This window comes from Lagenorhynchus albirostris, chromosome 6 (assembly GCF_949774975.1).
Source record: "Lagenorhynchus albirostris chromosome 6, mLagAlb1.1, whole genome shotgun sequence".
Taxonomy (NCBI): Eukaryota; Metazoa; Chordata; class Mammalia; order Artiodactyla; family Delphinidae; genus Lagenorhynchus; species Lagenorhynchus albirostris.
Window position 1 is genome coordinate 32,840,338 of NC_083100.1, and position 10,463 is coordinate 32,850,800.

Below are 10,463 nucleotides of genomic sequence, written 5' to 3' on the forward strand. Positions count from 1 at the left end.
CAATTCCACTGTAGGTATATACTCAGAAGAATTGAGATGTAGAGAACAAATGTATGGATACCAAGGGGGAAGGGGTGGTGTGGAAGGAACTGGAAGATTGAGATTGACACATATACACAATTGATACTAAATATAAAATAGTAACTAATGAGAACATCCTGTATAACACAGGGAACTCTACTTAATGCACTGTGGTGACCTGAGTGGGAATGAAGTCCAAAAGGGAGGGGATATACATATATGTATGGCTGATTCATTTTGCTGTACAGTGGAAACTAACACAACATTGTAAAGCAACTATACTCCAATAAAAATTAATTTACAAAAATAAAGTTTAAAAAAACAGATAAAAACACCTGAAAACAGGTGTTCAAACATAAACTTGTATACAAATGTTCATAGAAACACTACTCATAATAGCCAAAACTGGAACAACCATAATGTTCATCATGTTCATCAGCTGATGAATAGATAAATAAAATGTGGTATATCCATAAAATGGAATAGTATTTCACCATAAAAAGGACTGAAGTACTGATATATACCTCAAAAAAGTTATGCTAAGTGATAGAAGCTGGACACAAATGGTCACATATTGTATGGTTCCATTTATAAAACATATCCAAAATGGGTAAAATACAGACAGAAAGTAGACTGGTGGATGCCAAGGCTTGGGGGAGGGGAGAAGAGGGAGCTACTGCCAACTGGGTACAAGGTTTTATTTTGGGGTGATAAACGGTTTTTGGAAATTGATAGGGGAATTAAGATTTTGCAAGCCACGTAGCACAGCCAAAAAAAGAAAGAAAAAAAGATATGCAGCTAGCAAATAAACAATGAAAATATGCTAAACAGCATTAGCCATTAGGGAAATGAAAATTAAAACCACAATTATATACATCTATATACCTATTAGAATATTTACAATTTAGAAGATTGATTATATCAAATGTTTATGAAGATATGGAGCAACTGGAACTCTCATGTATTCCTGGTGGTAATGTAAACAGTATATTCTCTTTTGAGAATCACTTTGGCAGTTTTCTAAAAAGTTAAACATGAACCTAATTATGATCCAGCCATTCCAATTTATGTATTTACACAAGAGAAATTAAAGCATATGTGCCGGACTTCCCTGGTGGCACAGTGGTTAAGAATCCGCCTGCCAACGCAGGGGACACAGGTTCGAGCCGTGGTCCAGGAAGATTCGACATGCTGCAGAGCAACTAAGCCCGTGCGCCACAACTACTGAGCCTGCACTCTAGAGCCTGCGAGCCACAACTACCAAAGCCCGCGCACCTAGAGCCTGTGCTCCACAACAAGAGAAGCCACCACAATGAGAAGCCCGCACACCGCAATGAAGAGTAGCCCCCACTCGACGCAACTAGAGAAAAGCCCACGCGCAGCAATGAAGACCCAATGCAGCCAAAAATAAATAAATAAATATTTTAAAAATCCTATTTAAAAATAAATAAATAAAGCATATGTGCCCATATATCCCATAGAGGATAGTCTTCTTTTTTTTAACATCTTTATTGGAGTATAATTGCTTTACATTGTTGTGTTAGTTGCTTCTGTATAACAAAGTGAATCAGCTATACATATACATATATCCCCATATCCCTTCCCTCTTGCATCTCCCTCCCACCCTCCTTATCCCACCCCTCTAGGTGGTCACAAAGCATGAGCTGATCTCCCTGTGCTATGCGGCTGCTTCCCACTAGCCATCTATTTTACATTTGGTAGTGTATATATGTCAATGCCACTCTCTCACTTCGTGTCAGTTTACCCTTCCCCCTCTGTGTCCTCAAGTCCATTCTCTACGCCTGCATCTTTATTCCTGTCCTGCCACTAGGTTCAGGAGAACCTTTTTTTTTTTTTTGATTCCATATATATGTGTTAGCATATGGTATTTGTTTTTCTCTTTCTGACTTACTTCACTCTGTATGACAGACTCTAGGTCCATCCACCTCACTAGAGGATAGTCTTTTTAACAAATGGTGCTGAATAAAGGGACATCCACATGCCCACCCAAAAAAAAAAAGTGAACCTAGATACAGACCTTATGTTCTTCAAAAAAATTAACTCAAAATGCATCATAGACATAAATGTAAGATGCAAAACTATAAAACTCCTAGAAGACAACATAGGAGAAAACCTAGAGGACCATGAGTATAGTAATGATGTTTTAAGTATAATATACAAAAGGCATGATCCATGAAAGAGATTATTAATAAGCAAGACTTCATTAAAATTAAAAACTTCTGCTCTGCAAAAGACAGTATCAAAAGTATGGGAAGAAAAGCCACAAACTCGGAGAAAATATTTGCAAAACATGTATCTGATGAAGGATTTGTATCCAAAATATGCAAAGAACTCATAAAACTCAACAATAAGAAAAAAACCTAATTTAAAAAGTGGTCAGGGCTTCCCTGGTGGCGCCGTGGTTGAGAGTCCGCCTGCCGATGCAGGGGACATGGGTTCGTGCCCCGGTCCGGGAAGATCCTACATGCCACAGAGTGGCTAGGCCCGTGAGCCATGGCCACTGAGCCTGCGCGTCCGAGCCTGTGCTCTGCAACGGGAGAGGCCACAACAGTGAGAGGTCCACGTACAGCAAAAACAAAAACAAAAAAAAAGTGGTCAAAAGACCTGAAGATACACTGCAGCAAAGAAGATATACAGATGGCAATTACACATATGAAAAGATGCTCAACATTGTATGTCATAAGGAAATTGCAAATTAAATCATCACTGAGATATCATAACACACCTATTAGAATGGATAATATTTTTAAAAAACCCTCTATTAGATGTTGCCAAATATGTGGAACAACAGGAACTCTCATTGATTGATGCTTGGGATACAAAACCGTATATACAGCCACTCTGGAAGACAGTTTGACAGTCTCTTACAAAGTTAACCATAGGCATACCATACAATCCAGCAATTGTACTACTACGTATTTACCCAAATGAGTTGCAAATTTATGTTCCACAAAAACGTGCATGGATAGTTATAGCAGCTTTATTCACGATTGCCAAAACTTGAAAGCAACCAAGATGTCCTTCAATGAGTGAATGGGTAAAACAACTGTGGTATATCCATACAATGAATTATTATTCAGTGATTAAAAAGAAACAGGCTTGGGAATTCCCTGGTGGTCCAGTGGTTAGGACTCAGTGCTTACACTGCTGTGGGCCTGGGTTTGAACCCAGGTCAGGGGGCTAAGATCCCACAAGCCGTGAGGGGCAGCCAAAAACAAAAAGAAACAGGCTATGAAGGCACAAAAAGACAAGAAGAAACCTTAAATGCATACTGATAAGTGAAAGAAGCTACATACTATATGATTCCAAATATATGACATTCTTGGAAAGGCAAAACTATAGACACAATATCAAGATCAGTAGTTGCCAGAGGCTGGGGATGTGGGAATTCATATAGGTAAAGCACAAGAGATTTTTATGGTGATGAGATAATACTTTATGATACTGTTATGATGAATACATGACATTAATCCATAAACCTGTACAACACAAAGAGTGAATCTTAGTGTAAACTATGGACTTCTGTTCATAATAATGTATCAGTATTGGTTCATTAACTTTTAGAAAATGGACCACACTAATACAAAATGTTAATAGTAGAGAAAACTGCATGCTAGGATGGAGGGGAGAGAAGGTAGGGGAAGGAATATGGAAGAAAGGAAGGAAGAAATCTTTATATTACCTGCTCAATTTTTCTATAAATCTAAAACTTTCAGAAAAAGATAGTCTTTTAGTTAAAAAAAAAAAAAAAGGAGCAAACAGAGTGTCTGTAAACTGAAGCCAATAACAAATCATAGTATATGAACTCCAAAATTATCTTGAAATTTTAGGTTAAGTTACCATACTCTGAACAATGTTGGAGTTAGGGTGGACAAGAAATACATTATTTTTTCATCAACTTTTAAAACAAAAACTGAGAGGGTTTTGTCAGTAAAAATGTATAAAATAGCTGAAGACAGTGTTCTGTAGTCATATGCTCTGGGTTTGAATTTCAGCTTCATACTTACTTGTCAAATTAGTTAACTACTCTGAGCTTTAGTTTTTCTCATGTGCAAATTGGCAATTATACTGCATCTCCCTCAGAGGGTCGTTATATTAAACAAAATAATGTGTGCAAAGAGCTTGGTGCAGTTCCTAGTACAGGGTCAATACTCAATAAATTATTTCTGCTACTTATAATTATGCAAACTAAGATAAAAAATTCACCTATCTATAAATAAATTACTTGGTTCCTAAGGACAAAAATCTGTTAAATATCAGTCATCTCATTGATGTAATAAAAACTTACCTGGGCTTAGTATAAAGCTCCTAAATATACTTTTCTATACTGTCTTTGAAAAATTGCAAAAAATTTTACTTTCAGATGACTAACAAGTTCTATTTCAATATTACTGTTTAGTTTAAAAATTCACACATCTGATGAATGTAGTAGAAAAAGAACACAGGGTCAGTCTAGATTTGATGAAAAAAAACAATGTTAACTTCCCTGAACTTCAATTCCTAGTTTTTTAAAGATCCCATTCAGTTCTTAGATTTTATGTTTCTAATAGCTGATTATCTTGATGACTTTTAAAATTCATTTAACTATCATTTATTGACTGACCTCTAATGTACACTGAGTATAAAAATAAAAGAACTCTATTCAAGAAGAAAACTTTTACAGAGTTAGATCCAATTGAAAATAAAGTCCTACTGAGAGACTTATTAAAACTGAAATAATTGCTGTCAAGAATGCAACTTAGGGCTTCCCTGGTGGCACAGTGGTTAAGAATCTGCCTGCCAATGCAGGGGATATGGGTTCGAGCCCTGGTCAGGGAAGATCCCACATGCCACAGAGCAACTAAGCCCGTGTGCCACACCTACTGAGCCTGTGCTCTAGAGCCCGTGAGCCACAACTACTGAGCCCGTGTGCCGCAACTACTGAAGCCCATGTGCCTAGAGCCTGTGCTGTGCAACAAGAGAAGCCACCGCAATAAGAAGCCCACGCACTGCAACGAAGAGTAGTCCCCGCTCGCCGCAACTAGAGAAAAGCCCTTGTGTAGCAATGAAGACCCAACACAGCCAAAAATGAATAAATAAAATTAAAAAAAAAAAGAGTGCAACTTAATTTTTTAAAGTGTATTAAATACACTGAAATATTCACTGTCTAAACATGATCACATTAAGATTAGAAATATTTTTGAGACTTTATTTTGATTTTTAAATATAAGCACTATTATGATAGAATACATGACTATGAATTTAATTATCATAGCTACAAAATAATTTAATGTTTATTGAACGCTTATTATACTTAATAATTATTAGCCAGAATTATTAACAATCACTCTGCTATTCTGTGATATAGGACCCATTAACAACATTTTACAGAAAAGGAAACTGAGGCTCACCAGTAAAGGTTATAAGGTTTTCATTTATTGAGCACTTACCATAGTAAAGCACTAGGCTCAGTGTTTTATACATATCATTTTATTTAATCCTTTCAACAACCCTGTGATTCAGTTACTTGCTCCAATTTACACATAAGGAAATAAAATTTAAGCAGTTAAGTAAAGCCAAAGATTACAAATATACTAGGTGGCTGAGCAAGAACTCAAACCTACATGCATTGATCCCAAAGCCCACTCTTTATCATTACAATGGGAACTCTTTCAAGGTAACAGACAAACCTCCCTCCTTCATTAGTCATGGCTTTAATATATTTTTTTTGGTAGGTTAACAAATTAAAGATGCTAAAAGAAATTCTTTGTTCATTTTTGTTCTCAACTTTTCCTGGTTGAAATTTAATTATAGGCAGTACCTAACACACAAAAGCCCTCCTGCAAGCAATCTAAAGATCTCTGACCTCCCGAAAAAACTAGCATTCTAACTATGCAGGAATTACAGCCCCTGAGAAAATATTCTGTAAACAGATCCAAAAATGGATCTCGGGACAGAAAGGTAAAAAGTGAAAATGGCTTAGGGGAAAAAAATTCTAAAAACTTACTCTCAGTTTCCTGGGAGGTGCCCTGATTCCATTACAAATTATCCCTACTGATCTAAATTTTTTTTCGTTTTATTTACTTTCTCTTACCCTACCTGAAATGCCATCAATGAAATTTTCATTGGAGTTATCAAGCATTTTTTCTTAAAAAGAAAAAATTCTGGAGAGATTATCAGTCATTATCAAATTTGTGTAAATTTATATAAATATAGCTTTCTTCCTTTAAGATGAGTTAAAAACAGCTACCCCGAAAAGTTTAACTTAGAATGCAACCTCTATCCATTCTAATAGGTGCATTTGAGGCTCAGAGCACCTAAAAGGGATTCTGCAGACCTGAGGTAGATGCTGCAGTGAACAGGGAAGGCAGGATGAATGCCCTGGGGAAGTTCACTAGTGAAGGGGTGGGATAACACAGGAAGCTTGCCAAATATAAACCACTTACTTCAGAACTTTGCCCAGACTGGGAATCTGCAAATGGAAGAAAGAGAAATTCTTTCCTACTATCTTCTGGAAATTCAAAACTCAAAATTTTCCTTTCAGTATGCAGTACCTCTATACTATGTGTTAAACAAGGTTTTAGTGTTTATTATATGGAAAGGTGGGTTTCAATATCTGTTGACCTAACTCATTGTTGAACTGGAGATTAAAAGTACATTTTTAAGTTACAGACATCCTTTTCAAAAAATAATTTGAATGAAGTGAAAAGTATTACTCCTTCCTCCCCTAAGTCTTCCATCAATTTGCATTACACTCCTCAATCCTGACAACTGTAGGGTGACTTAAAATACCCAGTTTTCCCACCTAACCTCAATGTCAGCGCATGCTATAAATTATTATCCCTAACTTTCAATTAACTATGTCAAAGTAAAGTTCCAAAGAATGTAGATATTAAGATTAAATAACTAGGTATAAAATGTTCTTTTCCAACTGGTAACCATAAACGGAACAAAGTACCTATATATAAAGTGTAACTTGACTTTTTCATTAATATGTAATAGACAATAGTTAACTTTTATAGAGCCGTTACTTTCTATCAGTTAAAAATAAAATTATTACCTTCATGAAGGAGCTTGAGTTTAAATTCAGGTCTCAAGCATTCTACTATCCCCAGAAATGCCCTCTCTTTTCCACTGAAGTTCTTCCTTTGGGAGGCACTAAATCATGATGGTTGGGGCTTCAGTTATGTGAAAGCTATAACTATGTCTTCACAGCAGCATTTTTTCTGTAATGAGAAGGTATTCAATGTATATTTATTTTCCAACACATAAAGCAAGCTACTAGATTTTGTTCTGCAGGTTTTACTATAAAATAGCCATTACCAGCCTGGTATAGTTTACCCAGCAATTGACTCGGTTAAAGTGAAGTAAAGACTAGGACTGTCTTTATGGAAGACTGCATGTGTCCAGGGGTTGGTGACTTAACCGGTGTTGGGGATTTGGACTAAGGCCTTGTTTCAACTCTCACATTCTGTAACTACTATAGAAACAAAAACGTCCACAGTAAATTGCATTTTTCTCCACAATGAAAATATTTACTAACTGAACATATTTTGGAGCCACAGAAGCTTGAAAATAAGGGCTTCCCTCCTCATATCCCATCCCCTATAAAATCCTAGAATTAAATTGATAAGCTTATTTCTTAAGTAGTATTGGGATTGGATAAAGAGAACAGAAAGAAAAGAGAAAACATTAAATATATAACCTAGAGGGTTAGTAATAATTGGAGTTCAGAAAACATACTAAGGCCATTAAATTTTGCTGGCAAACTGCTTTCTAGAATGTTTCACATCACATTTTAAAAAGTGAATTTTACCTTATACCTAAAGCAAAGATTAGGAAGAATTAGAAGTTCAATGTTTTAATTTATAGCAAAAAAGGGCTTTTATTGTTTATACATATTGAATACATGGCAGAGGGGAACACACTAGTCAGGCTGTAGTTACTCAAATCTCTGTAGACCAAGTTGGGGCTACTGCTGTTTTTTGATTTTGTTCAACAGCAAATCTATTTGTTCAAAACATTAAAGGTAATTCTCAGCTGTAATTTCTTAAAAACTGTCTTAATATTTGATTTTTTTTTTTTTAGTTTTCCCGATAGACTTTTGTGTGGTAAAATTTATCTGTTAAAACCAATAATCTAAGAGTAAATCCCCAAACAGGCTAACTGAAGGATGAAGCCACTTGAAGTTTAGAGTTTCTCTTAATTCTAGGCATTTTGGTTAATGTCTCAAGATTTAAAGGATATTGAAATCTTATATTTAAAATCAGTGTCTGACCTTATTAACTACATTAAAAAATACTGCTCAAAAGTACTTTAGAAAATAAAATTTCCCTCATCTTTTAGGGTAGGTAAACAACACAATGTTCCTTCTATGATGTATACAAAATTGCTATGAATCAGTGGTGTCAAAAATTAAATGAAGACTCCTAATTCACAAATATTTTATAGAGTAATTTATTTCTTAAAACATGGGTTTTGCAAGTTGTATTGTGTTAGTTAAATCAACATCAAAATGTTAAATGTATGCAAATATATATAAACAATCTATTTCAACTTTTCATTTTTCAGTGAAAAAAATTTTAAGCTAGTGTTCACAATGTCTCTTTTCCTTTATCTAAGGTTTGCCCTCTCTATAAACTTCCCTGTAATCTTGGTTTCTACCCATTTCTTAACCTGTACATACATACCTCTTTTTACCTCTTTGCTCTTTGAGGGATTTACAAATTATTTCATTTAATCCTCACAATGACTCTAAGGTAGAGCTTATTATCTATTTATAGATAAGAAAACCAAAGCTGTCTAGTAACTTGGTTAAGATCACAGAACATTAGAGCTCAGATTCAAAACTAAGTAGGAAAAAATCACCAAAACCAATTAGGACTCCAAAGCCCACACACTGTCTTTATATCATACTACACCATGCCATTACATACAGAAAAAAAAAACCTATAATAAAGAGAAACATTTTCCAAGCTGTAGTTCTCCAGATAATGCGTCTTCGTAAGAAACCTAGTAAATGAATCATGTAGGAAATCATTAGAACCAAAAGCTTGAAGTTAATATTCTAAGCAAAGTTAAGAAAAACACTCAGAGTAAAAATACTAATTACTCTTAGGTATTACATAGAGGGAACACGAAATACAACACATAAGCCACTGTTGAAAAAACACCAAAGCCATCATACTAGGTGTTCAGGTATCTTGGAATGCTTGTTAACTAATTTTCCCTTAACTAAAGGTCTCAGTCAAATGAAGAGTATTTTAGTGAATTCAACATTTCTGCTTTGTAAGTTGAAGTTTTATCTTATTAAGCACATATTTAAGTTCTGTATCTTACTGATCATAGAAAATTTTTCCATTCGAATTAGGATCAACCTGTATTGAATATCAGGTACAGTATTTTCTTATTTTGATAAATTTCAAATTAATGATAGTTAAAAATGAATTAATCTACTGATTACACATTTAAAAATATATTTTAACCAATGATATATTAACAATTAAAAATTACCTGAAGAACCTATCAGAAGTTTTATTTCAAGTTCTATGAATTTTAATTCAGACAATTTTACTGCTGTAACTCAAAAATTACTTATGATTAAAAGCAAAGGATGTTTGAAACTGTCAAATTTCTTTTTACTTCTACCAGATTCAAAATATATGGATTAAATAACAAGACTTCAATTAAGAAAGAGAAAAAAAAAAGTGTTTCAAACTTCAGGTGGTCTAACTTATGCATACAATTCTCACAATTACAATGAATCACATGGTTAAATAACCATGGCTTCTATTTGCAAGCCCAATCCTTTCCTAGGCCCTCAGCACAGACGTTTTCTCTTTTTACTCCTCTAACCATTAAGCTAGTCTTTCTTACTTGTTCATGTTGCCATAGCTCCCAGTTAAACTGACATCTAAAGGATAACGATGGTAAAAACAGTTAACATCTACTATGTGGCACTTAATCTCACAGTTGACCAAGGTGTGGCACAGAGAGGCTAATAAATAAGCAGCTGAGGCAGGATTCGAACCCAGGCATTCGGGTTCCATGGCCTGCATTCTAAGAAGGTGAATAAATTGAAAATAGTCTTAGTTTCATTGTCACTGCGCACTATTAACAGATTATTTTACGTTTACAATTGTTTAAATCCCTTCTCATAATCTATGGTTGACTTAAATATCATATGTCTACTTAACTGTTGTACATCTTGAAGCAACGTAACAAAGGAAAGCTTTAGCTATCTTCACCTGCACACAGACCGCTTTGCCCCAAATTCTGCAATCCAGTTCTGCCTTACTCTAAACTGCCGTCTCTTTAAGAAGTCCCCCTCTTGAAAGATTTCTGGCGAACGCCTTAAAAAGCGACTAGGAGAGCTGAGTAGTATCTCTCCAACCATCCTCCCTCAGAAAAACAACTAAATTCCATTAGAATTATTCTCGGGA

At 35.0% G+C, this 10,463-nt stretch overlaps 1 protein-coding gene across 1 annotated transcript in view; it reads right to left on the reverse strand.

The window, feature by feature from the left end:
* The window catches only part of CARF (calcium responsive transcription factor), a 96,128-nt gene extending 85,830 nt beyond the window's left edge, over positions 1 to 10,298 (reverse strand). The window contains exons 1-2 of the mRNA XM_060152295.1: positions 10,218 to 10,298; positions 7,082 to 7,247 (exon numbers count right to left, since the gene is read on the reverse strand). The gene's annotated coding sequence lies outside the window, so the exon portion shown is untranslated. The remainder of the gene's footprint in view (positions 1 to 7,081; positions 7,248 to 10,217) is intronic.
* Between the last annotated feature and the right edge of the window lie 165 nt (positions 10,299 to 10,463).